This window comes from Muntiacus reevesi, chromosome X (assembly GCF_963930625.1).
Source record: "Muntiacus reevesi chromosome X, mMunRee1.1, whole genome shotgun sequence".
Taxonomy (NCBI): Eukaryota; Metazoa; Chordata; class Mammalia; order Artiodactyla; family Cervidae; genus Muntiacus; species Muntiacus reevesi.
In genome coordinates, this window is record NC_089271.1 from 52,879,671 (window position 1) to 52,904,134 (window position 24,464).

The window sequence follows — 24,464 nt, forward strand, 5'->3', positions numbered from 1 at the left end:
GCTGAAGTTGCTTGAATTCTAATTTCAGATTTCATGGTAAATGCACTTCTCTATCTCTGAGCCTTGTACATGTCTTTCCCTACTTAAAAAATATTTCCCTACTTTTTAAACTGGAAACTCAACCTTTATACTACTTACTAACCAAAAAAAAAATAAATAAATAGTGATAAACAGAAAACTGTATCTTGAAATTGCACAGAAAGATACCATAGGTATGGAATCCCCTGTGGCTCAGACGGTAATCTGCCTGCAATGCAGGAGACCTGGGTTTGATGCCTGGGTCAGGAAGATCCCCTGGAGAAGGGAATGGCAACTCCTTCCAGTATTCTTCTCTGGAGAATTCCCTGGACAGAGGAGCCTGGCAGGCTACGGTCCATGGGGTCACAAAGAGTTGGACACGACTGAGCCACTAACACTTTCACTTTCATACCATCGGTATTTTATTTTATTTTTCCATGTGTCAGCAGTCTTAGCAGATTTTTATTCTGTTTATTTACTTATTTTCTAAGTGAAGTTTTTATGTACAGAAGTCAGGTCTTTCTAGATTCAGAGTTTAAATCCAAATATTACTAAATTCATTTCTCTCTAGTAGCCAGAGAGCAGCAGCTGTTGAGCTTTTGAGAGAATAACAAAGAACACAGAAAAGAATGTATTTGAACTACCGTTAATTGTGTTTGAGCTAAACTATGAATCTGAAACCAATAGAATAAACCTTCTAAAGATTAAATTCACCAGACTCTCAGTGGCATCATTAAGGAAATTAGTCTAAGTCCTTGGATCCTGTGTTCTTTGCCTCTGCATCTGAAGGCTTTGTGATGCTTCTAACTGGAACCAGTGGCCATACATGCGAAGGAATCTGGGGAAGTTGTTTTGGCTTGAGTCGCCGTTCCTCTTTTCTCTTCAACTGCCATTATCACCCCTGCTCATTTCTTTCTCTGTTTTTAATCTCCTAATTTTGAGTTGTCTTTCAGAGTGGCACAGAAACAAAGCATTGATTTTAATGCAGGAGACATTTAGGAGCAAAATAAGTTAGAAGTTTTAAGACTAAAGTCCCTTAAAATGTCTTAAAGGGCCCAGGGGAGCCTAAATGTAGAGCCCTCCCGCCCCCACCTCCCGCTCCCTGCTCCCTGGTGGGAAACTTGTTATGTGGACTTTGAAGATTCCTTTTTACATTCCAACAAGTAACATCACATAAAACATGGTGAGGAAGCTTGTGTTTTATTTTTTTCTATCAAGGATCACTGACTCACTGGAAGATTTCAGTTAAGAATCATAAGTTTTAAAAAAGCAATTTTTTAAAAGGAAAGAAATATTCATTCATTTGGTTTTAAGATTAGAAAAAGGGAATATAAACCCTACTCTTCAATAAATGTACCAAGTAATTCACAAGAACTACTTGAGCTTTATGTTATTGACAGAAGAGAAACAGAGGAGAAGGAAAAAGGGGTGTACTGAATTATATATTAATACACAACTAGTTTCCCCTCTAAAAAACAGAAATAGAAACAGGTAGATAATGCCAAACTTTGCCATTGAAAGCATTATAGAAGTTGTAGTGCAAGTTTGTATGTGTATGTGGAAAACTATTCCACAAATTTAGAACACCAAATGTTTATATTCTTGTCCAGTTCTTACACATTCTTGTCTCTCTCCTTTGTTTCTATTTGTGTGTGTGTAGAGAGAAAATCTTGCCACATTGCTTTCACCATAGATTGTCCAGTTTTTTTTGCTTTGTCACTGATAGACCTCTTCAGCTTACATTATTTTTTACATTTTCATGTAGCATGATATAAACATTTATTTAAATGGTTGAATTAAATAATCACCCAAGTTTCTTGAGATTAGAGACTGCATGTTTTACTTATATGTGTATCACTCAAATGATCAATGAGTAAGGGAAGTAAGCACTATATCAGAGTTGTTTTAATCACATCTCTGGGATTTTTAAAAAAGATTTTGAATACAGTTGTGACAAACATCTTTTGTACAAAGCACCCTTTTTACATGGGAGAGGAGCTATCTAATTTGAGGGTAGTGTGGGGGAATCTGTTCCTGAACTTAAGAGTACTGGGTCAGACAGTTTGTTTATGGAGTTGTATAGTCAACAGCATCTTGAGTGTGTCTTCATTACCCAAATAGCCCACAGTTATTTGGCTTTATTTGTATTATTTTACTAACACAGTGGGTGAATATTGTAATAAGTAGTCATTTACTTGTTATTGATTTCATTCATTCCTTTTATTTTATTTACTTTTTTGGTGTTCCTTCATATTTTTTATTTATTTATTTTTTCCCATTTATTTTTATTAGTTGGAGGCTAATTACTTTACAATATTGTGGTGGTTTTTGCCATACATTGACGACATTCATTCCTTTTATAGAAACCGTCTGTCTCTAACTTCTTGTTATGAGAAACTTGAGCATTAACTTTATAGTTATAGTTAGATGACAAACTATTTGTACATCATACTGTCACATTACAGAAGTAAAATTGACAGGATTCAGCAAATGTCCAGGTAGAAATGAAGTCCTAAATGTTTCTGTATTGTATTAAATTGTTGTCATCTTTGCCATGTTTAGTCCCCATGACATATATGTGCCCAGTTAGGGTAACTCTTGGGTTAATTTTTTCTGGTGGTTGTTGCTGTGGTAAAATAAATTTCTGTAGATGTTTATTATTGGAATGTAAAAGAGTTTTTAGATTTTATCTTATAATTTACCCCTTTGTTGAACTCATTACTTTTAATTTAGTTTCTTGAATATCTTTGTCTTTTAGGTTATATAATTATATAATGTGCAAATATTGTTGTTTTAATTTTACCTCCTTTAGGTTATATAATTATATAATATGCAAATATTGTTTTTATCTCCTTATGTTACTTGTTCATTTTTCATACATGGTTACAATGATTAAGTTTTCTAACATGATTAATTAGGAATGGTGACTAGATATCTTTGTGTAGTTTTCTGCCTTTGTTTTTTTTGGATGAATACCTCTAGTGTGTGTGTTTTAAGAATAGTGTCGACTTCTCTCAGACATATCATATTTATAGTTAAAAGAAAATCCTTCTTTTAATATCTGAAATGAATACTGAATTTTCAGGCCATTTAAACTATTTGTTGTTGTTCAGTTGCTAAGTCATGCCCAACTCTTTGCGACCCCGTGAACTGCAGCCCACCTGGCTTCCCTGTCCTTCTCCCAAAGTTTGCTAAATCTTGTCCACTGAGTCAGTGTTACCATCCAACCATCTCATTCTCTGTTCCCCCTTTCTCCTCTTGCCCTCAATCTTTCTCAGCATCAGGGTCTTTTCCAATGAGTCAGCTCTTCTGATTTAAACTATTATTTATTCACTTAATTTTATTTTTTCTCTTTTTCTCGTGAATCTCTGGTCTTATTTAAAATCAGACTCAGACTAAAATCTTAATGCCCATGAAGATCAATTCTTTTAAACTGCTGGTGTGTGGTTTGGTAAAATTTTGTTTAGAATTTTACATCTATGTTCACAGATAGGACCAAACTATAATTTTCCTTTTCAGAGTATAGCCCTAAGTCAGGTTTAGTTCAAACTGACTTTCACTACATGAAAATGAATTAGATAGGACATGTTTAAGGAATCTTTGTGTGATAGAATTATTATTCATTTACTATTTAGACATTTAAGTGCCATTTTTGTTTCTTTTGAAATTTACTGATAATGTTGTTTATTTCTATGGTCTAGATTTCACTTTGGGTGAAATCTAAGTGAAATCTAGATTTCACTTAAATTCCTGATTTCACTTTGGGTACTTGAATTTTCTTTTCTAGAAAGTTATTCCTTTTTTTTTTTTTTAAGAAAATCTGCATATGGAATGCCCTGATAATGTATATCATCTTTGCAGTAATTATATATCTTTAAAATCAATAATTTGTGTGCTTTTTCTCTTTTGTTGAATTGTACTAGTGGTTTATCAGTTTTATTACTTTTTTTAAACCATCCTTTTCCTAAGAGAGACATGTAGAGCTATTGATATATTTTGATTCATATTTGAATTTTAAATAGTCACTTTCTTGATTTAGTTGTCATTTAAGAAAAATGTATTTCAAAATTTCCATGTGGTTTGTATTCTTTTATCCTACTTATATTTTTTGCTATGTAAGAATCTTGCCATTTCATATTTGAGACTTGTTAAGTCTGAGTATATTATAAATTTTTGTGAAAAACACTTTCCTAAACTTTTCCACCCGATTATTATGATGAACCTGATAATTATGTTCTGTTGTTTTGTTTAGATATATTGAACTCTTTCATTGTTGTTTTTGCTGCTAATTTGCTTTCCCATATTGAAATAATGAAACAGTTCTTCAGTTAAATTGTGTTTCTTATGTTAAATTTGTCAGTTTTTTGTTTTATTAAAAATCATTATATATGTGTTAGTATACTGTAATGTTCTTTATGTTTCTGGCTTACTTCACTCTGTATAATGGGCTCTGGCGATAACCCTATATGCAAAACAGAAAAAGACACAGAAGTACAGAACAGACTTTTGAACTCTGGGGGAGAACGTGAGGGTGGGATGTTTTGAAAGAACAGCATGTATATTATCTATGGTGAAACAGACCAACAGCCCAGGTGGGATGCATGAGTCAGGTGCTCGGGCCTGGTGCACTGGGAGGACCCAGAGGAGTCGGGTGGAGAGGGAGGTGGGAGGGGGGATCGGGATGGGGAATACGTGTAACTATATGGCTGATTCATGTCAATGTATGACAAAACCCACTGAAATGTTGTAAAGTGATTGGCCTCCAACTAATAAAATAATATTTAAAAAAAATCATTAGATTTTGTTTTACTTCCTGGATATTTAAAAAATCATTATCTCGTGCTTTAAAAAATCATTTTGTGATATCTGGTTTTGGTTTAAAATTTGCTTGTTTAGAAACAGATTCTGTGACTAAGATCTTTTAATTTGCTTTAGAAAACCTAAAAGGAATAGCCTTTAAAAAAATGAAGTATAGTCGATTTACAATATTGTATTGGTTTTAGGTGTACAACATAGGGATTTTATATTTTTGCAGATTATACTCCATTATAGGCTATTACAAGATAATGGTTATAATTCCCTGTGATATGCATTGTATCCCTGTTGCTTATCTATTTTATACTTATTTTTATTTATTTATTTGGCTGTTCTGGGTCTTAGTTGCAGCACATGGGATTTTTAGTTGTTGTATGTAGGACTTAGTTTTCTGACCAGGGATTGAACCCAGGGCCCCTGCATTGGGAGCTCGGAGTCTTAACCACTGAACCACCAGGGAAGCCCAGCTTATCTATTTTATACACAGTAGTTTGTATCTGTTAATTCCATGCCCATAATCTGCCCCTCATCTCTTCCTTCCTCCCTCCCTTTGGTAACCACAAGTTTGTTTTCTTTATCTATGAGTCTGTTTCTGTTGTCATTTGCAGAAGTAGACATTTTTAAATGTATTTTTATAATCAGGGTCAGATTTCATTTAATCCAATGTATAATTTTTATTGTATTTACTGCATAAAATCTAGCATTATAATTAGCCTGTATTTTTCACTTAGGGAACTTTTTTCTTTTAAAATTCAAACTGTTGTAAATTTAAGAGATGTTTCAATGATGTGGAAGGATAGCCTTAATTCCTTAATTGATAATATTGTCTCAATTTCTTTCTTAAAAATTTTTATTTATTTATTTTTGGCTGCACTGGCTCTTTGATGCAGAGTGTGAGCTTTCTCTAGTTGTGGTGAGCTGGGGCTACTCTTCACTGTGGTGCACAGGTTTCTCATTGCAGTGGCTTCTCTTGATTGGAGCACAGGCTCTAGATGTGCTGGCTTCAGTAGTTGTAGCATGCATGCTCTAGAGTGTGTGGGCTCAATAGATGTGGTTCATGGGTTTAATTGCTCCACAGCATGTGGGATCTTCCTGGACCAGGGATTGAACTCATGTCCCTTGCATTGGCAGGCAGATTCTCAACCACTGGACCATCAGGGGCGTCCTCTCAATGTCTTATAGATGTGTTCAGTGATTCTTTTATTTTTTAATTATCTAATGGATATTTGCCAGAGAATGGTAGTCTTTCTTATACACTGCTTAGGCCATCTATCTTATATTTGTTTTTCTTATACTATCTTAATTGCTCTTTTCACTTTATCCTTGTGACTTTACATATTTGCTTTCAGTGTTGTGAAACTTTTTACTTGATCCTGGTTTGCTTCTTAAATAATGGTTGGAAATTTCCCTGACCTGGGGAAGGAAACAGACATTCATATCCAGGAAGCCCAGAGACTTCCAAACAAGAGGAACCCAAAGAGACCCACACCAAGACACAATTAAAATGTCACAAGTTAAAGACAAAGAATATTAAAAGCAGCAAGAGAAAAACACCTTGTTACACAGAAGGGAATCCCCCAAAGACAGATTTTACAGCAGAAACTTTGAAGGCCAGAAGGGAGTGGTACAATATATTCAAAGTACCAAAGGAAAAAAACCTCCAACCAAGAATACTACCTGGCAAAGTTATTTATTCAGAACGGAAAGAGAGAGAGTTTTCTAGGCAAACAAAAGATAAAGGAGTTCATCACCACTAAACTAGCCTTATAGGAAATGTTAAAGGGACTTGTTTAACCTGAAAAGAAAGGGTGTTATTTAGTAACACATACAAAAGACTAAATCTCACTGGAAAGTTAAATATATAGTAAAAGTAGTGGTTTAGTCACTTGCAAAGCTAGTATGAAGCTCCAATACTCTGGCCACCTAATGCGAAGAACTGACTCATTGGAAAAGACCCTGACTCTAGGAAAGATTGAAGGCAGGAGGAGAACAGGGTGACAGAGGATGAGATGGTTGGATGGCATCACCGACTTGATGGACATGAGTTTGAGCAAGCTCCGGTAGTTGGTGATGGACAGGGAAGCCTGACATGCTGCAGTCCATGGGATTGAGCTACTGAACTGAACTGAAAGTTAGTATGAAGCTTAAAAAAAACAAAAGTAGTAAAAATAACTATGATTACAACAATTAGCTGTACAAGGTGAAAGATAAATGTGACATGAAAAACATAAAACATGGTAAGGGGAGAGTAATAATGTTGAGCTTTAAAATGGGATCAAACAAATTATTATCAAGTTAAAATAGACTATTATAGATATAAGTTGTTATATGTAGGCTTTATGGTAACCTTAAAGCAAAAAGCTTCCCTGGTGGCTCAGATGGCAAAGAATCTGCCTGCAATGCAGGAGACCTGGGTTCAATCCCTGGGTCAGGAAGATCCCCTGGAGGAGGGCATGACAGCCCACTCCAGTATTCTTACCTGGAGAATCCCCATGGACAGAGGAGCCAGATGGGCTACAGTCCATGGGGTTGCACATAGTCAGACATGACTGAGCGATTAAGCACACACAACCATAAAGCAAAAACCTATAGTAAATACATGGAAGAGAAGGAGAAAGGGATATAAACTTACCACTAAAGAAAGTCATCAAACACAAAGGAAGAGAGCAAGAAACAAAGAGAGAGAAACAAACAAACAAACAAACAAAAAAAAAAACAGACAGAAAACAATGAACAAAATGGCAATACACACACCTATCAATAATTGCTTTAAATGTTAAGACCCTTCTATATGTTGCCTACAGGAGACCCACTATAAATATAAGGACACACAGAGACTGAAAATGAGGGGATAAAAGAAAGATATTCCATGCAAATGGAAACTAAAAGAAAGCTGGAGCACCTTGAAAAAGGAAAAACAAAGCCCAAAGTTAATAGAAGGAAGGAAATAACAACAATTAGAGCAGAAATAGATTGGGACTAAAAAGACAGTAGAAAAGCTCAATGAAACTAAGAACTTATTCTTTTAAAAGATAAATAAAATGAACAAACCTTTTCTAGACTCGCCAACAAAAAAAGGGAGAAAGAGGTCAGATAAAAACAAATGAAAGAGGAGATGTTACAACTGTTGCCACAGAAACACAAAAAATTGGTATGGACCAATTACACTCTAATAAATTGGACAACCTGAAAGAAATGGATACATTCCTAGAAAAATACAGCCTATGAAGACTAATGAAAGAGAAAATATAAACAAACCTATTACTAGCAAGGAGATTGACTTAGTAATCAAAAACCTCCCAACAAATGAAAGTCCAGGGCCAGAGGCTTCACTGGTTATTCAAAGAAGATGCCTTCATTTTATTAACAGAAGAATTAATGCCAGTCTCTGTCAAATTCTTCTAAAAAATAGAAGAAATGGGACTCTTTCAAGCTGATTTTGCAAGGCCAGCATGACCCTGATATCAAAACCAGATAAGAATGCCACAAGAAAAAGATTAGAAGCCAATATCCCTGATGAACGTAGACACAAAAATTCTCAGCAAAATATTAGCAAACTGAATCCAGCATTTACATTTAAAGGATCACAGTAGGATTTATTCTGGGGACACAAGGATGGTCCGTTCTCAAACAGATTAGTCAGTGTGATACACTACATTAACAAAATGAAAGATAGACCCCATGGCCTCCCTGTACGTGGGTGACCTGCACTTGGACATCACCGAGGCCATGCTGTACGAAAAGTTCAGTCCTGCCGGGCCTGTGCTGTCCATTCAGGTCTGCCGCGATATGATCACCCGCCGCTCCCTGTGTTATGCCTACGTCAACTTCCAGCAGCCGGCTGACGCTGAGCGGGCCTTGGACACCATGAGCTTTGATGTAATTAAGGGAAAGCCGATCCGGATCATGTGGTCTCAGAGGGATCCGTCTCTGAGAAAATCTGGTGTGGGAAACGTCTTCATCAAGACCCTGGACAAATCTATAGATAACAAGGCACTTTATGATACTTTTTCTGCTTTTGTAAACATTCTGTCCTGCAAGGTGGTGTGTGATGAGAACGGCTCTAAGGGTTATGCCTTTGTCCACTTCAAGACCCAGGAAGCTGCCAACAAGGCCATCGAGAAGATGAACGGCATGCTCCACAATGACCGCAAAGTGTTTGTGGGCAGATTCAAGTCTCTGAAAAGAGCGGGAAGCTGAACTTGGAGCCAAAGCCAAGGAATTCACCAATGTTTACATCAAAAACTTTGGGAAAGAGGCTGATGATGAGAATCTGAAAGAGCTATTTAGCCAGTCTGGTAAGACCCTAAGTGTCAAGGTGATGAGAGATCCCAGTGGGAAATCCAAAGGCTTTGGCTTCATGAGTTACAAAAAAACACGAGAATGCTGATAAGGCTGTGGAAGAGATGAATGGAAACGAAATCACCGGGAAGGTCATTTTTGTTGGCCGTGCACAGAAGAAAGTGAAGCGGCAGGCCGAGTTAAAGCAGAAGTTTGAACAGCTGAAGCAGGAGAGGATCAGTCACTATCAGGGGGTGAACTCAACATTAAGAACTTGAATGACACCATTGATGATGAGAAGTTAAGGAAAGAGTTTTCTCCTTTTGGATCAATCACCAGTGCTAGGTGATGCTAGAGGATGGGAGAAGCAAAGGATTTGGCTTTGTCTGCCTCTCATCTCCTGAAGAGGCAACCAAAGCAGTCATAGAAATGAATGGACACATCGTGGGCTCCAAGCCACTATATGTCGCTCTGGCCCAGAGAAAGGAGGAGAGAAAGGCTCACCTGACCAACCAGTATATGCAGCGGGTGGCTGGGATGAGGGCACTGCCTGCCAGCGCCATCTTAAATCAGTTCCAGCCTGTAGCTGGGAGCTACTTTGTGCCAGCAGTTCCACAGGCTCAGGGAAGACCTCCATATTACACACCAAACCAGTTAGCACAGATGAGGCCTAATCCACGCTGGCAGCAAGGTGGAAGACCTCAAAGCTTCCAAGGAATGCCAAGTGCTATATGCCAGTCTGGGCCTCGTCCAGCTCTTCACCATCTGGCTCCAACAGGGTCTGAGTGCCCGGACCGCTTGGCTATGGACTTTGGTGGGGCTGGTGCCTCCCAGCAAGGGCTGACTGACAGCTGCCAGTCTGGAGGTGTTCCCACAGCTGTGCAGAATTTAGCGCCTCGGGCTGCTGTTGCTGCTGCTGCTCCTCGGACTGTTGCACCTTACAAATAGGCCTCCAGTGTCCGCAGTTCTTACCCTGCCATCCAGCCCCTGCAGGCACCCCAGCCTGCGGTCCACGTGCAGGGGCAGGAGCTGCTGACTGCCTCCATGCTGGCTGCAGCACCCCCCACCCACCCCAGGAACAGAAGTGGATGCTGGGTGAACGTCTGTTCCCACTCATCCAGACGATGCACTCGAACCTGGCTGGGAAGATAACTGGGATGCTGCTGGTGATTGACAACTTGGAGCTGCTGCATGTGCTGGAGTCCCCCAAGTCTCTCTGCTCCAAGGTGGATGAGGCTGTGGCGGTTCTTCAGGCTCATCATGCCAAGAAAGAAGCTGCTCAGAAGGTGGGTGCTGTTGCTGCTGCTACCTCTTAGACAAGGATGAACTGATTCAAAAGCCAAATAAACCCTTGCGGGATTCAGCTCAAGGTTTAAAGACTTCTTAGCTTGTCCTATGGACCTCAACACCAAGAACCACAATTGCAAATTTAATAGGTCATTTTGTATCAAAAGGTCAATTATGAAGCACGTAGAATTTTTCAATTTAAAGATATTCTCTGGGCTCTGATATGGCCCAGACAGTGTTCACTTTTTTTTTTTTTTCTATTGTGGGTTTTGATTTTTTCCCCCCAGAAATTGGTTTTATTTGATGTACCCAAGTCTTGCTGCTGCTGCTGCTGCTAAGTCACTTCGGTCGTGTTCGACTCTATGCGACCCCACAGACGGCAGCCCACCAGGCTCCTCTGTTCCTGGGATTCTCCAGGCAAGAATACTGGAGTGGGTTGCCATTTCCTTCTCCAATGCATGAAAGTGAAAAGTGAAAGTGAAGTCGCTCAGTCATGCCCGACTCCTAGTGACCCCATGGACCACAGCCTACCAGGCTCCTCCGTCCATGGGATTTTCCAGGCAAGAGTATTGCAGTGGGGTGTCATTGCCTTCTCCAACCCAAGTCTTAAGTTTCTCAATAAAGAAAAAAATCTCCATGAAAAAAAAAGAAAGATAGAAATCATACGATCATCTAAATAGATGGAGAAAAAGCACTTGACAAAATTCAGCATCCATTTATGATTAAAAAAATAACAAAATAGATTTAGAGGGAAGGTACCTCAACATAATAAAGGCCATACATGATAAGACTACAGCTAACAACAGTGAAAGGTTGAAAGCTTTTCTTCTAAAATCAGAAACAAGTTAAGGATGCCCACTCTCACTATTTTTATTCAGCATAGTATCAGTGTACCTTGTTTACTGCACTTTTCTTCATTGTGCTTCATAGATATTGTGATTTTTACAAATTGAAAGTTTGTGTCAGCCCTATTTCAAGCAAGTCTCTTGGTGCCATTTTTTCTAATAGCATTTGCTCACTTCATGTCTTGGTGTCACATGAGTCACGTTTTGGTTATCTCACAATATTTCAAACTTTTTCATTATTATATTTATCATGGTAAACTGTAATCACTGATCTTTGATGTTACTATTACAGTTTTGGAGGATGCCACGAATCATGTGCATATGACAGTGAACTTAATTGTGGTTGTGTATGTTCTGACTGTTCCACTGCCAGCTGTTTCCCTGTCTCCTTTCCCTTGGCCTCCCTATTCCTTGAAACATACAGTATTGAAATTAGGACAGTTAATAACTCTACAATGGCCTCCAAGTGTTCAAATGAAAGGAAAAGTCAATTAGTGAGGCAAACTTCACTATTGTCCTGTTTTAATAAATTGCCACAGCCACCCCAACCTTCAGCAACTACCATCTTGACCAGTTAGCAACCATCAACATGGAGGCAAGACCCTCTATCGGCAAAAGGATTATGACTTCCTGAAGGCTCAGTTGATGGTGAGCATTTTTAACAATAAAGTATTTTTAAAATTAAGATATGTAAGGAATCTCCACACTGTTCTCCATAGTGGCTGTACCAGAACTGGAAATAGAGCTGCTTTAGGACCCAGCAGTCCCACTGCTGGGCAAACACACTGAGGAAACCAGAATTGAAAGAGACACATGTACCCCAGTGTTCATTGCAACACTGTTTACAATAGCCTGGACATGGAAGCAACCTAGATGTCCATCAGCAGAGGAATGGATAAGGAAGTTGTGGTAAATATACACAATGGAATATTACTCAGCTATAAAAAAAAGAATGTATTTGAGTCAGTTCTAATGAGGTGGATGAAACTGGAGCCTGTTACAGAGTGAAGTAAGTCAGGGAAAAACCACTACAGTATATTAATGCATATGTATGGAAATTAAAAGACAGTAATGACAATCCTATATACAAGAGAGCAAAAGAGACACAGATGTAAACAACAGACTTTTGGATATGAGAGAGAAGGCAAGTGTGGTATAATTTGAGAGAATAGCACTGAAACATGCATGTAATCATATGTAAAATAGATGACCAGTGCAAGTTTGATGCATGGGCAGGACACTCAAAGCCAGTGCTTGGGGACAACGCAGAGGGATGGGGTGGGGAGGGAAGTGAGGGGGGGTTCAGGATGGGGGAACACATGTGCACCTGAGGCTGATTCATGTTGATATATGGCAAAAATTACCACAATCTTGTAAAGTAATTATCCTCCAATTAAAATAATTAATTAAAAAATTAAGGTATGTACATTTTTTGACATAAGTTTATTTCATATGCACTGGGAAACCAAATAATTCATATGACTTGCTTTATTGTAATATTCGCTGTATTGCTATAGCCTGGAACCAAATTTAAAATAACTCTGAGGTATGCCTGTATTGGAAGTCCTTATGAGAGGAATTAGGCAAGAAAAAGGAATTGTTCAGTTGCTCAGTTGTGTCAGACTCTTTGTGACCCCATGGACTGCAGGATACTAGGATTCCCTGTCCTTCACCATCTCCTGGTGCTTGCTCAAACTCACGTCCATTGAGTCAGTGATGCCATCCAACCATGTTTTTTTCCTCTTTCATCCCCTTCTGCTCCTACCTTCAATCTTTCCCAGCATCAGGATCTTTTCTAATGAGGCTGCTCTTTGCATCAGGTGACCAAACTATTGGAACTCAGCTTCAGCATCAGTCCTTCCAATGAACACCCAGGACTGATTTCCTTTAGGATGGACTGGTTGGATCTCCTTGCAGTCCAAGGGACTCTCAAGAGTCTTCTCCAACACCACAGTTCAAAAGCATCAATTCTTTGGCTCTCAGCTTTCTTCACAGTCCAACTCTCACATCCAGAGTACATCATGTGAAATGCCAGGCTGGATGAATCATAAGCTTGAATCAAGACAGCATGGAGAAATATCAATAACCTCAGATATGCAGATGACACCACACTTATGGCAGAAAGTGAAGAAGAACTAAAGAGCCTCTTGATGAAAGTGAAAGTGGAGAGTGAAAAATTTGGCTTAAAACTCAACATTCAGAAAACTAATATCATGGCATCCGGTCCTATCACTTCATGTCAAATAGATGGGGAAACAATGGAAACAGTGGCAGACTTTATTTTGTTTGGCTCCAAAATCACTGCAGATGGTGACTGCAGCCATGAAATTAAAAGATGCTTGCTCCTTGGAAGAAAAGCTATGACCAACCTAGATAGCATATTGAAAAGCAGAGACATTACTTTGCCAACATGTTCTGTCTAGTCAAAGCTTTGGTTTTTTCATTAGTCATCTATGGATGTGAGAGTTGGACTATAAAGAAAGCTGAGTGGCAAAGAATTGATGCTTTTGAACTGTGGTATTGGAGAAGACTCTTGAGAGTCCCTTGGACTGCAAGGAGATCCAACCAGTCCATCGTAAAGGAAATCAGTCCTGAATATTCATTGGAAGGACTGATGCTGAAGCTGAAGCTCCAATAGTTTGGTCACCTGATGCAAAGAGCAGCCTCATTAGAAAAGATCCTGATGCTGGGAAAGATTGAAGGCAGGAGCAGCGGGGATGACAAGAGGATGAGATCGTTGGATGGCATCACTTGCTTGATGGACATGAGTTAGAGCAAGCTCCAGGAGTTGGTGATGGATAGGGAAACGTGCCATGCTGCAGTCCATGGCGTCACAAGGAATCTGACACAAATGAGTGACTGAACTGAATTTATTTTTTAGTTTAATTATTGTGTCATTTATTGCTGATAATCTGTTCTTTATTTCTTCTTGAATCCTCATCAAACATTTCTTGTATCTTTTCCATCCATGCCTCATCCTATTTATCTCTGACTCCATTTTATTTCCAAGGTTTTGGATCATCTTTACTGTTATTGCTCTGAATTCTTTTTCAGGTAGACTGCCTATTTCCTGTTTATTTGTTTGGTCTTGTTGGTTTTTTATCATGCTCCTTCATCTGGTGCATGTTTCTCTGTCTTTTCATTTAGTTCAGCTTACTGTGTTTGGGGTCTCCTTTCTGCCAGCTGCATAGTCATAGTTCTTTTCATTTGTTGTCTCCCCCCAGTTGGTAGGGTTGGACCACTGCCTTGTGAAGATTTCCTGTTAGCAGGAACTGGTGCCTGTGTCCTGGTCGGTGGAGGTGGATTTTGTCTGTGAAGGGACAGTGTGTTTTGGGTTCTCTGTGAGCTTGGTATGGCTTTGGGCAGCTTGTTTGCAAATCGGTAGTGTTATATTCCTGGGTTTTGTTGTTTTAATAGCAAAAATATTTTCATTTATTTATTTTTTTTAATTTTATTTTATTAGTTGGAGGCCAATTACTTCACAACATTTCAGTGCGTTTTGACATACATTGATACAAATCAGCCATAGAGTTATACGTATTCCCCATCCCGATCCCCGCTCCCACCTCCCTCTCCACCCGACTCCTCTGTGTCCTCCCAGTGCACCAGGCCCGAGCACTCGTCTCATGCATCTCACCTGGGCTAGTGATCTGTTTCACCATAGATAATATACATGCTGTTCTTTTGAAACATCCCACTCTCACCTTCTCCCACAGAGTTCAAAAGTCTGTTCTGTACTTCTGCGTCTCTTCTTCTGCCCTGCATATAGGGCCATTGTTGCCATCTTTCTAAATTCCGTATATATGTGTTAGTATACTGTAATGTTCTTTATCTTTCTGGCTGACTTCACTCTGTATAATGGGCTCCAGTTTCATCCATCTCATTAGAACTGATTCAAATGAATTCTTTTTAATGGCTGAGTAATATTCCATGGTGTATATGTACCACAGCTTCCTTATCCATTCATCTGCTGATGGGCATCTAGGTTGCTTCCATGTCTTGGCTATTATAAACAGTGCTGCGATGAACATTGGGGTGCACGTGTCTCTTTCAGATCTGGTTTCCTCAGTGTGTATGCCCAGAAGTGGGATTGCTGGGTCATATGGCAGTTCTATTTCCTGTTTTTTAAGAAATCTCCACACTGTTTTCCATAGCGGCAGTACTAGTTTGCATTCCCACCAACAGTGTAAGAGGGTTCCCTTTTCTCCACACCCTCTCCAGCATTTATTGCTTGTAGACTTTTGGATAGCAGCCATCCTGACTGGTGTGTAATGGTACCTCATTGTGGTTTTGATTTGCATTTCTCTGATAATGAGTGATGTTGAGCATCTTTTCATGTGTTTGTTAGCCATCTGTATGTCTTCTTTGGAGAAATGTCTGTTGAGTTCTTTGGCCCATTTTTTGATTGGGTCATTTATTTTTCTGGAATTGAGCTTCAGGAGTTGCTTGTATATTTTTGAGATTAATCCTTTGTCTGTTTCCTCATTTGCTATTATTTTCTCCCAATCTGAGGGCTGTCTTTTCACCTTACTTATAGTTTCCTTTGTGGTGCAAAAGCTTCCAATTTTCATTAGGTCCCATTTGTTTATTTTTGCTTTTATTTCCAATATTCTGGGAGGTGGGTCATAGAAGATCTTGCTGTGATTTATGTCGGAGAGTGTTTTGCCTATGTTCTCCTCTAGGAGTTTTATAGTAATTTTCTGGAAGAGTCTTTAGGGTTTTCTATGTAGAGGATCATGTCATCTGCAAACAGCGAGAGTTTCACTTCTTCTTTTCCTATCTGGATTCCTTTTACGTCTTTTTCTGCTCTGATTGCTGTGGCCAAAACTTCCAACACTATGTTGAATAGTAGTGGTGAGAGTGGGCACCCTTGTCTTGTTCCTGATTTCAGGGGAAATGCTTTCAACTTTTCACCATTGAGGGTGATGCTTGCTGTGGGTTTGTCATATATAGCTTTTATTATGTTGAGGTATGTTCCTTCTATTCCTGCTTTCTGGAGAGTTTTAATCATAAATGAGTGTTGAATTTTCTCAAAGGCTTTCTCTGCATCTATTGAGATAATCATATGGTTTTTATCTTTCAATTTGTTAATGTGGTGTATTACATTGATTGACTTGCGGATATTAAAGAATCCTTGCATTCCTGGGATAAAGACCACTTGGTCATGGTGTATGATTTTCTTTAATATGTTGTTGGATTCTGTTTGCTAGAATTTTGTTAAGGATTTTTGCATCTATGTTCATCAGTGATATTGGCCTGTAGTTTTCTTTTTTTTGTGGCATCTTTATCTGGTTTTGGAATTAGGGTGATGGTGGCCTCATAGAATGAGTTTGGAAGTTTACCTTCTTCTGCAATTTTCTGGAAGAGTTTGAGTAAGATAGGTGTTAGTTCTTCTCTGAATTTTTGATAGAATTCAGCTGTGAAGCCATCTGGTCCTGGGCTTTTGTTTCCTGGAAGATTTTTGATTACAGTTTCAATTTCCTTGCTTGTGATGGTTCTGTTAAGATCTTCTATTTCTTCCTGGTTCAGTTTTGGAAAGTTATACTTTTCTAAGAATTTGTCCATTTCATCCAAGTTGTCCATTTTATTGGCATATAGCTGCTGGTAGTAGTCTCTTATGATCCTTTGTATTTCAGTGTTGTCTGTTGTGATTTCACCCTTTTCATTTCTTATTTTGTTAATTTGGTTCTTCTCTCTTTGTTTCTTAATGAGTCTTGCTAGTGGTTTGTCAATTTTGTATATTTTTTCAAAAAACCAGCTTTTAGCCTTGTTGATTTTTGCTATGGTCTGTTTAGTTTCTTTTGCATTTATTTCTGCCCTAATTTTTAAGATTTCTTTTCTTCTGCTGACCCTGGGGTTCTTTATTTCTTCCTTCTCTAATTGCTTTAGGTGTAGAGTTAGGTTATTTATTTGGCTTTTTTCTTGTTTCTTGATGTGCGCCTGTAATGCTATGAACCTTCCCCTTAGCACTGCTTTTACAGTGTCCCATAGGTTTTGGGTTGTTGTGTTTTCATTTTCATTCGTTTCTATACATATTTTGATTTCTTTTTTTATTTCTTCTATGATTTGTTGGTTATTCAGAAGCGTGTTATGTAGCTTCCATATGTTTGAATTTTTAACAATTTTTTTCCTGTAATTGAGATCTAATCTTACTGCACTGTGGTCAGAAAAGATGACTGGAATGATTTCAATTTTTCTGAATTTTCCAAGACCAGATTTATGGCCCAGGATGTGATCTATTCTGGAGAAGGTTCCGTGTGCACTTGAGAAAAAGGTGAAATTGATTGTTTTGGGGTGAAATGTCCTATAGATATCAATTAGGTCTAGCTGGTCCATTGTATCATTTAAGGTTTGTGTTTCCTTATTGATTTTCTGTTTAGTTGATCTATCCATAGCTGTGAGTGGGATATTAAAGTCTCCCACTATTATTGTGTTACTATTAATTTCCTCTTTCATACTCATTAGCGTTTGCTGTGCTCCTATGTTGGGTGCATATATTTTTATAATTGTTATATCTTCTTCTTGGATTGATCCTTTGATCATTATGTAGTGTCCTTTGTCTCTTTTCACATTCTTTATTTGAAAGTCTATTTTATCTGATATGAGTATTGTGACTCCTGCTTTCTTTTGGTCTCCATTTGCATGAAATATTTTTTTCCAGCCCTTCACTTTTAGTCTGTATGTGTCTCTGGTTTTGAGGTGGGTCTCTTGTAGACAGCATATATAGGGGTCTTGTTTTTGTATCTCTTCAGCCAATCTTTGTCTTTTGGTTGGGGCATTCAACCCATTTACATTTAAGGTAATTATTGATAGGTGTGGTCCCGTTGCCATTTACTTTGTTCTTTTGGGTTCACGTTTATACAACCTTTCTGCATTTCCTGTCTAGAGAAGATCCTTTAGCATTTGTTGAAGAGCTGGTTTGGTGGTGCTGAATTCTCTCAGCTTTTGCTTGTCTGTAAAGCTTTTGAATTCTCCTTCATATCTGAATGAGATCCTTGCTGGGTACAGTAATCTAGGTTGTAGATTATTCTCTTTCATTACTTTCAGTATGTCCTGCCATTCCCTTCTGGCCTGGAGCGTTTCTATTGATAGATCAGCTGTTATCCTTATAGGAATCCCTTTGTGTGTTATTTGTTGTTTCTCCCTTGCTGCTTTTAGTATTTGTTCTTTGTGTTTGATCTTTGTTAATTTGATTAATATGTGTCTTGGAGTGTTTCGCCTTGGGTTTATCCTGTTTGGGACTCTCTGGGTTTCTTGGACTTGGGTGGCTATTTCCTTCCCCATTTTAGGGAAGTTTTCAGCTATTATCTCCTCGAGTATTTTCTCATGGCCTTTCTTTTTGTCTTCTTCTTCTGGGACTCCTATGATTCGAATGTTGGGGCGTTTCACATTGTCCCAGAGGTCCCTGAGGTTGTCCTCATTTCTTTTGATCCTTTTTTCTTTTTTCCTCTCTGCTTCATTTATTTCCACCATTCTATCTTCTACCTCACTTATCCTATCTTCTGTCTCTGTTATTCTACTCTTGGTTCCCTCCAAAGTGTTTTTGATATCATTCATTGCATTATTCATTTTTAATTGACTCTCTTTTATTTCTTCTAGGTCTTTATTAAACATTTCTTGCATCTTTTCAATCTTTGTCTCCAGGCTATTTATCTGTAACTCCATTTTGTTTTCAAGATTTTGGATCATTTTTATTATCATTATTCTAAATTCTTTTTCAGATAGATTCCCTATCTCCTCCTCTTTTGTTTGACTTGGTGGGCACTTGTCATGTTCCTTTACCTGTTGGGTATTTCTCTGCCTTTTCATCTTGTTTAGATTGCTGTGTCTGGAATGGGCTTTCTGTATTCTGGAGGTCTGTGGTTCCTTTTTATTGTGGAGTTTCTACCCGGTGGGTGGGGTTGGACGGTTGGCTTGTCAAGGTTTCCTAGTTAAGGAAGCTTGTGTCAGTGTTCTGGAGTGTGGAACTTGATTTCTTCTCTTTGAAGGGCAATGGAGTGCCCAGTAAAGAGTTTTGAGATGGGTCTATGTGTTAGGTGTGACTTTGGGCAGTCTGTATGTTGACTTTCAGGGCTATGTTCCTGCGTTGCTGGGGAATTTGTGTGGTATGTCTTGCTCTAAAACTTGTTGGCTCTTGGGTGGTGGTTGGTTTCAGTGTAGGTATGGAGGCTTTTGGACGGTCTCTTATTACTTAAAGTTCCATGTAGTCAGGAGTTTTCTGGTGTTCTTAGGTTTTGGGCTTAAGTCTCCTGCCTCTGGATTTCAGTTTTATTCTTCCTGTAGTCTCAGGACTTCTCCAACTATACAGCACTGATAATAAAACTTCTAGGTTAATGGCGAAAAGATTCTCCCCCGTTAGGGACTCCCAGAGAGGTTCACAGAGTTACATGAAGAAGAGGACAGGGAGGAGGGAAATAGAGATGAGCAGGAGGAGAAAAAGGGGGACTCAAGAAGAGAGGGACAGATCTACGCAGTCATCTGTTCCTAGAGTGTTCTCCGTAGCCCAGATACTCACAAAGATTCACAGAATTGTATTGGGAAGAGAAGGGGAAAGGAGGAAATAGAGGTGCTCTGAGGTAGAAAACAGAGAGTCAAGATTGGGAGAGAATAATCAACACACTCCTGAATAAAAATGGAAACTGAATATTGGATTCTTAAATGTTCACAGTTTATATCATATACTGAAGAACAAAAATTAAAAATCTAGAGTAGAGGTTAGACTCTTAAAAATACTATATTAAAAACAAAAACAAAAACACCCCCCAAAAAATTTTAAAAATATATATGAGGTTCGGTTTAAAAATAGGGCTTCTCTTCTTTTTTTTCCTTTCTTCTTTGTAAGATTATAGTGTATTGAAAATAAATAATTAAGGAGCAGTAGAGGAGTACTAGAGGACTTTAAAAGAAATAAGAGATAAAGAAAAATAGAAAATAGAAGAGAAGGGGAAAAAAAAGAAAAAAAAGAGGAAAAAAAAATTTTCCCTAACTAAAAAAATCGTAAGAATTTATGAAAATGAAAGTTAAAGAGTAATGGGGGAGTAATAGGGAATTTTAAAAGAAAATAAAAGAGAAAAAATAAAAAAGAAAAAATAAAAAAAATTTTTTTTTTCTTACTTAAAAAAAAAAAGTAAAAATATATCTAGGAATTTCTCTGGAGCTGTTGCGGTCAGTGTGGGTTCGGCTCAGTTTCAGATAGGTCCTCGTTCCAGCTTACACTTCTCGATATCTACAGGCCCCTTGCGGTGTGGTCAGTGTTTCCTACAGGGATTTTAATGTGTTGCACCAGTTCCTTCTGAAGCAGTTCCCTTTGTTTATTTGGCTTCTGTTTGCCGGTCTCTTCAGGGCCTCATTTCGGCCCTGACATAGGCGGGCGGAGGTGGACTCTTATTCAGGTAACTAGTTCCATCGCGCTGCAGGGCGGGGCTGGAGCTGCAGGTTGCAGCTGCTCTTTATGGAGTGCACCCGGCGCTGGGCGCGGTTCCAGCCCTCGGGTGTTCCGCAAAAGGTCGGAACAGAAAGCTGCGCCTGTTCTTTGTGCCTTCCCCATCAGAGCGGTCCAGGCAGCCAGGGGCTTGGCGGTCGCACTCTCCCCGGGTGTGCGCGCCCACACCCTTCCGCGGTCCCAGTCTCAGATTCCGCTGGCGCCAGTCCGGTGCGTGCGCCTTCTGCCCTCCGCGTCCCCAGCCCCAGTCCCCGCCCGCGCCGGTCGGGTGCCTGCGCCCTGTGTCTCGCCACGACCCTCCCAGCGGATGTCGACCATCCAGAATCTCGGTCCTTTTGTTCTGCGAACGGCCGGCAGTGTGTTCGGGACGGTTAATTTTCTCTCTCTTTTGCTCTCCCACAGTTCAAGCTGGGAACTCACAAAAGCTCCCTCCGATTGTCCTCAGGGCACTCAGACCCGGACCCTGCCCCAAGTAATGCCGCCCGCTCCTCTGCGTTCCGCCCCCCACTTGCTGGTTGCGGATGCGGGCGTCTGGGGTACTTTTCTGCTGGGAGTTGCTTTTAGGCTCGTAATCTGTGGGTTTTATTTATTGTTTCCCTCCCAGTCAGATTCAAACCCCGAGATTCAAACACTTCTCCCAGGCCCGCCAGTGCGAGGGTTTCCCGATGTCTGGGAACGTCCTCTATTAAGTCCCTTCCCGGGATGGATCTCCGTTCTTAGCTCTTATGTCTCACTTTTTATCTTTTTTATTTTGTCCTACCTCCTTTCGAAGACAATGGGCTGCTTTTCTGGGCGCCTGATGACCTCAGCTAGCGATCAGAAGTTGTTTTGTGAAGTTTGCTCTGTGTTCAGTTATTCTTTTGATGAATTTCTAGGAGAGAAAGTGGTCTCCCTGTCCTACTCCTCCGCCATCTTGGCTCCTCCCCTCATTTATGTTTTAATTTTACCTTCACTTATTATTTCTCTGATGGTCATCCTTCTTTATGTAGATCTGAGTTTCTTTTTTATTTCTTCACTTTATTTTTAAATTTATTTATTTATTTTAATGGAGGATAATTTTTGCCATATATCAGCATGAATAGGCCATAGGTATATGTGTCTCCCCCAGTTTGAACCACTCCTCCCACTTCCCTCCTTACCCTATCCCTCTATGTTGTCCCAGAACACCAGCTTTCGGTGCCCTGCTTTATGTGTCAAACTCGCCTGGTCATCTGTTTTACATATGGTAATGTATGTTTCAGTGCCATTCTCTCAAATCATCCCACCATCTCCTTTTTCCACTGAGTCCAGACCAGAAGTCTATTCTTTGTGTCTGTTTCTCCTTTGCTACCCTGCACATAGAATTGTTGGTATAATTTTTCTAAATTCCGTATTTATGCATTAATATACAGTATTTGTCTTTCTTATTTTGAGTTACTTCACTCTATATTATAGGCTCTAGGTTCATCAGCCTCATCAGAACTGACTCATATGTGTTCCTTTTTATAGCTGAGTAATATTCCACTGTGTATATGTACCACATCTTCCTTATCAGTTCACCTACTGATAGACATCTAAGTTGCTTCCATGACCTAGCTGTTGTAAATAGTGCAGTGAACATTACAGTACATGTGTCTTGTGTTCCTGTTTTGTAGAAGGTTTGGTGTGAGGTGTCCAGAACTGGGAGTTTTCTGGCCATTGAGTGGGGCCAGGTCTTTTTGCTGAGGGGGAGGCCTTTAGAACAGCTCTTGCTGATTAATATTCCATGGGCTCAGGAGTTCTCTGGTGGTCCAGCATCCTCGATTTGGGTCTCCTATCTCAGAACTTTAGTCCTTACCCCTGGCTGGGGCATACACAGGCTACACAGCACTGAAAAGAAAGAGAAAAAAAAGAGATAGCAAAAAAAATAGAAAAAAAAATACCACGAACAAACATACAAAGAAAAAAAGAAAGGACAGACTAAACCCTAAGACAAATGGTAAAAGCAGCACTATACAGACAAGGACACAGAAAGAAACTCACACAAGAAAGGAAAGAGTAAAAGCAGAAACCAAAAAAAAAAAAAAAAAAAAAAAAAACAAACAGAGTAATCAAAAGAAAGAAACCCATAAATGAAAACAAACACTAAAAACTAGACTAGCATAAATACAAAATGATAACTATGATTTTAAAAATGCAATATAATGAAAAAGTACTGTAGAAATAGGAAAATATAAAATAAATTTATTTTTAAATAAACGGATTAAAAAGGGAAAAATACAAATTAAAGGAATGATAAAAAAAGAACAACAATAGAACAATATGAAAAAGAAAAAAGAGAAAAATATGTAGAGAGTGGTAATAAGGAGAATATTTTCCTGTGGCCTTAGTTGTCTATGTCCTCACCACATAGTGAGCTCCAGCCAATCTGCATAATGAGGAAGTCATCCAATATTTCTAGGAAGGTCTCTGGACCTGTTGTGGTCACTATGGGGTCAGCTCAGACTCCGATCTGTCCTTATTCCGGCTCATACTTGCTTCCAAAGTCTACAATTGCCCCCCAAGTCCACAGCCACAAGCCAACTGGGATTTAATACCCTGCTCCTGTGACTGTTAGGAGTGAATTCCCTTCGGTCACATAGCCTCTGGTGCTCAGCATTGGTTTTGGCCCTGCCTGCTTGTAGGCTGCCCTCCAGCATCTGTTCCCTGCCCAGACATGAGGGAGTGAAAGTAGCGACTGCTTAGGGCCCACTTACTCAGTCTGCCCAGAATGGAGCAGACAAAACTGGGATGTGTGGGGAGTGCCTGTAGTGGCAGAGGCCCACAGGAATTTGCTACAACCTGAGACAGGTTGTGCACTCTTCCAGGGGAATTGGCCATGGGTCATGGGTCCCTCAGCAGTGGCAGGCACAGGCTACCAGGAAGGCGTCAGCAGTGACCTGTGCCTTCTCAGCTGTGTTGAACCTCACGTCTACCTCGGGGGTCAGGGACTGCAGTCATGGCCTATCCCACGGCCTCTGAATATATACTCGTTAAAATAAAATTATCTCTGCCACTCTTTTCACCTCATTCAAATGTGCCTGAAACATATTTTTTGCTTAGCATAATAGAAATTTAGAAAAATACATTAATAGTAATTAAATTTTTTCCCCAAAAATTCACATGAATCTTTTTATCTTCTTCTAGTACACTGCTTCATTTAGTTTTTATTTTAAATACTGATTTTAAAATACTGTGCTTAGGCAAGGCAGCCTTCCTACACAGTGTTTTCTAGGAGGTTCAGAAGCATTCTAAGAGGGGGAGAAAATGTTTTTAAACACCATAGAATAATCATACTTAAAATTTTTTTGAGGTAACATATAACCAAGTGTTCCAAAATTCAGTTTAGAAAATGCTGGTCGAAGGCCTCTTCCAAAAGGAGCTGCTGGACTTGATAGTCTTTAAAATCAGAAGCTTATGTAGTAAGGAAAAATGCAAGGCACACTCAACAGTTAACACAGGTCAAAAGCTTGAGTGCTGACAATAGAATCAGCTTAAATTACCAACACATTTTTGAAATGACATATTTTCATCTTCATAGGTGCCCCCACCCCACCATATGTCTCTAAAATATTTCAGTGGCAAAAGTTCATTGACATTGTCTGTTTATTGAAGTTTCAAGAAATTTGACCTTTTCAGAGACTGTAACCCCATAATGCTAAACTCCAGTATTTTGGTCACCTGATACAAACAGCTGACTCATTGGAAAAATCCCTCATTCTGGGAGAGATTGAGGGCAGAAGGAGAAGTGGGCATCAAGAGGATGAGATGACTAGACG

The 24,464-nt window shown here is 39.3% G+C and overlaps 1 protein-coding gene and 1 pseudogene across 1 annotated transcript in view; both read left to right on the forward strand.

Moving 5' to 3' along the window:
* CLCN5 (chloride voltage-gated channel 5) overlaps window positions 1-24,464 on the forward strand; it is a 191,891-nt gene that overhangs the window by 58,753 nt on the left and 108,674 nt on the right. The gene's annotated exons all lie outside the window — the stretch shown is intronic.
* On the forward strand, window positions 8,515-10,571 carry LOC136153567 (polyadenylate-binding protein 4 pseudogene; annotated as a pseudogene).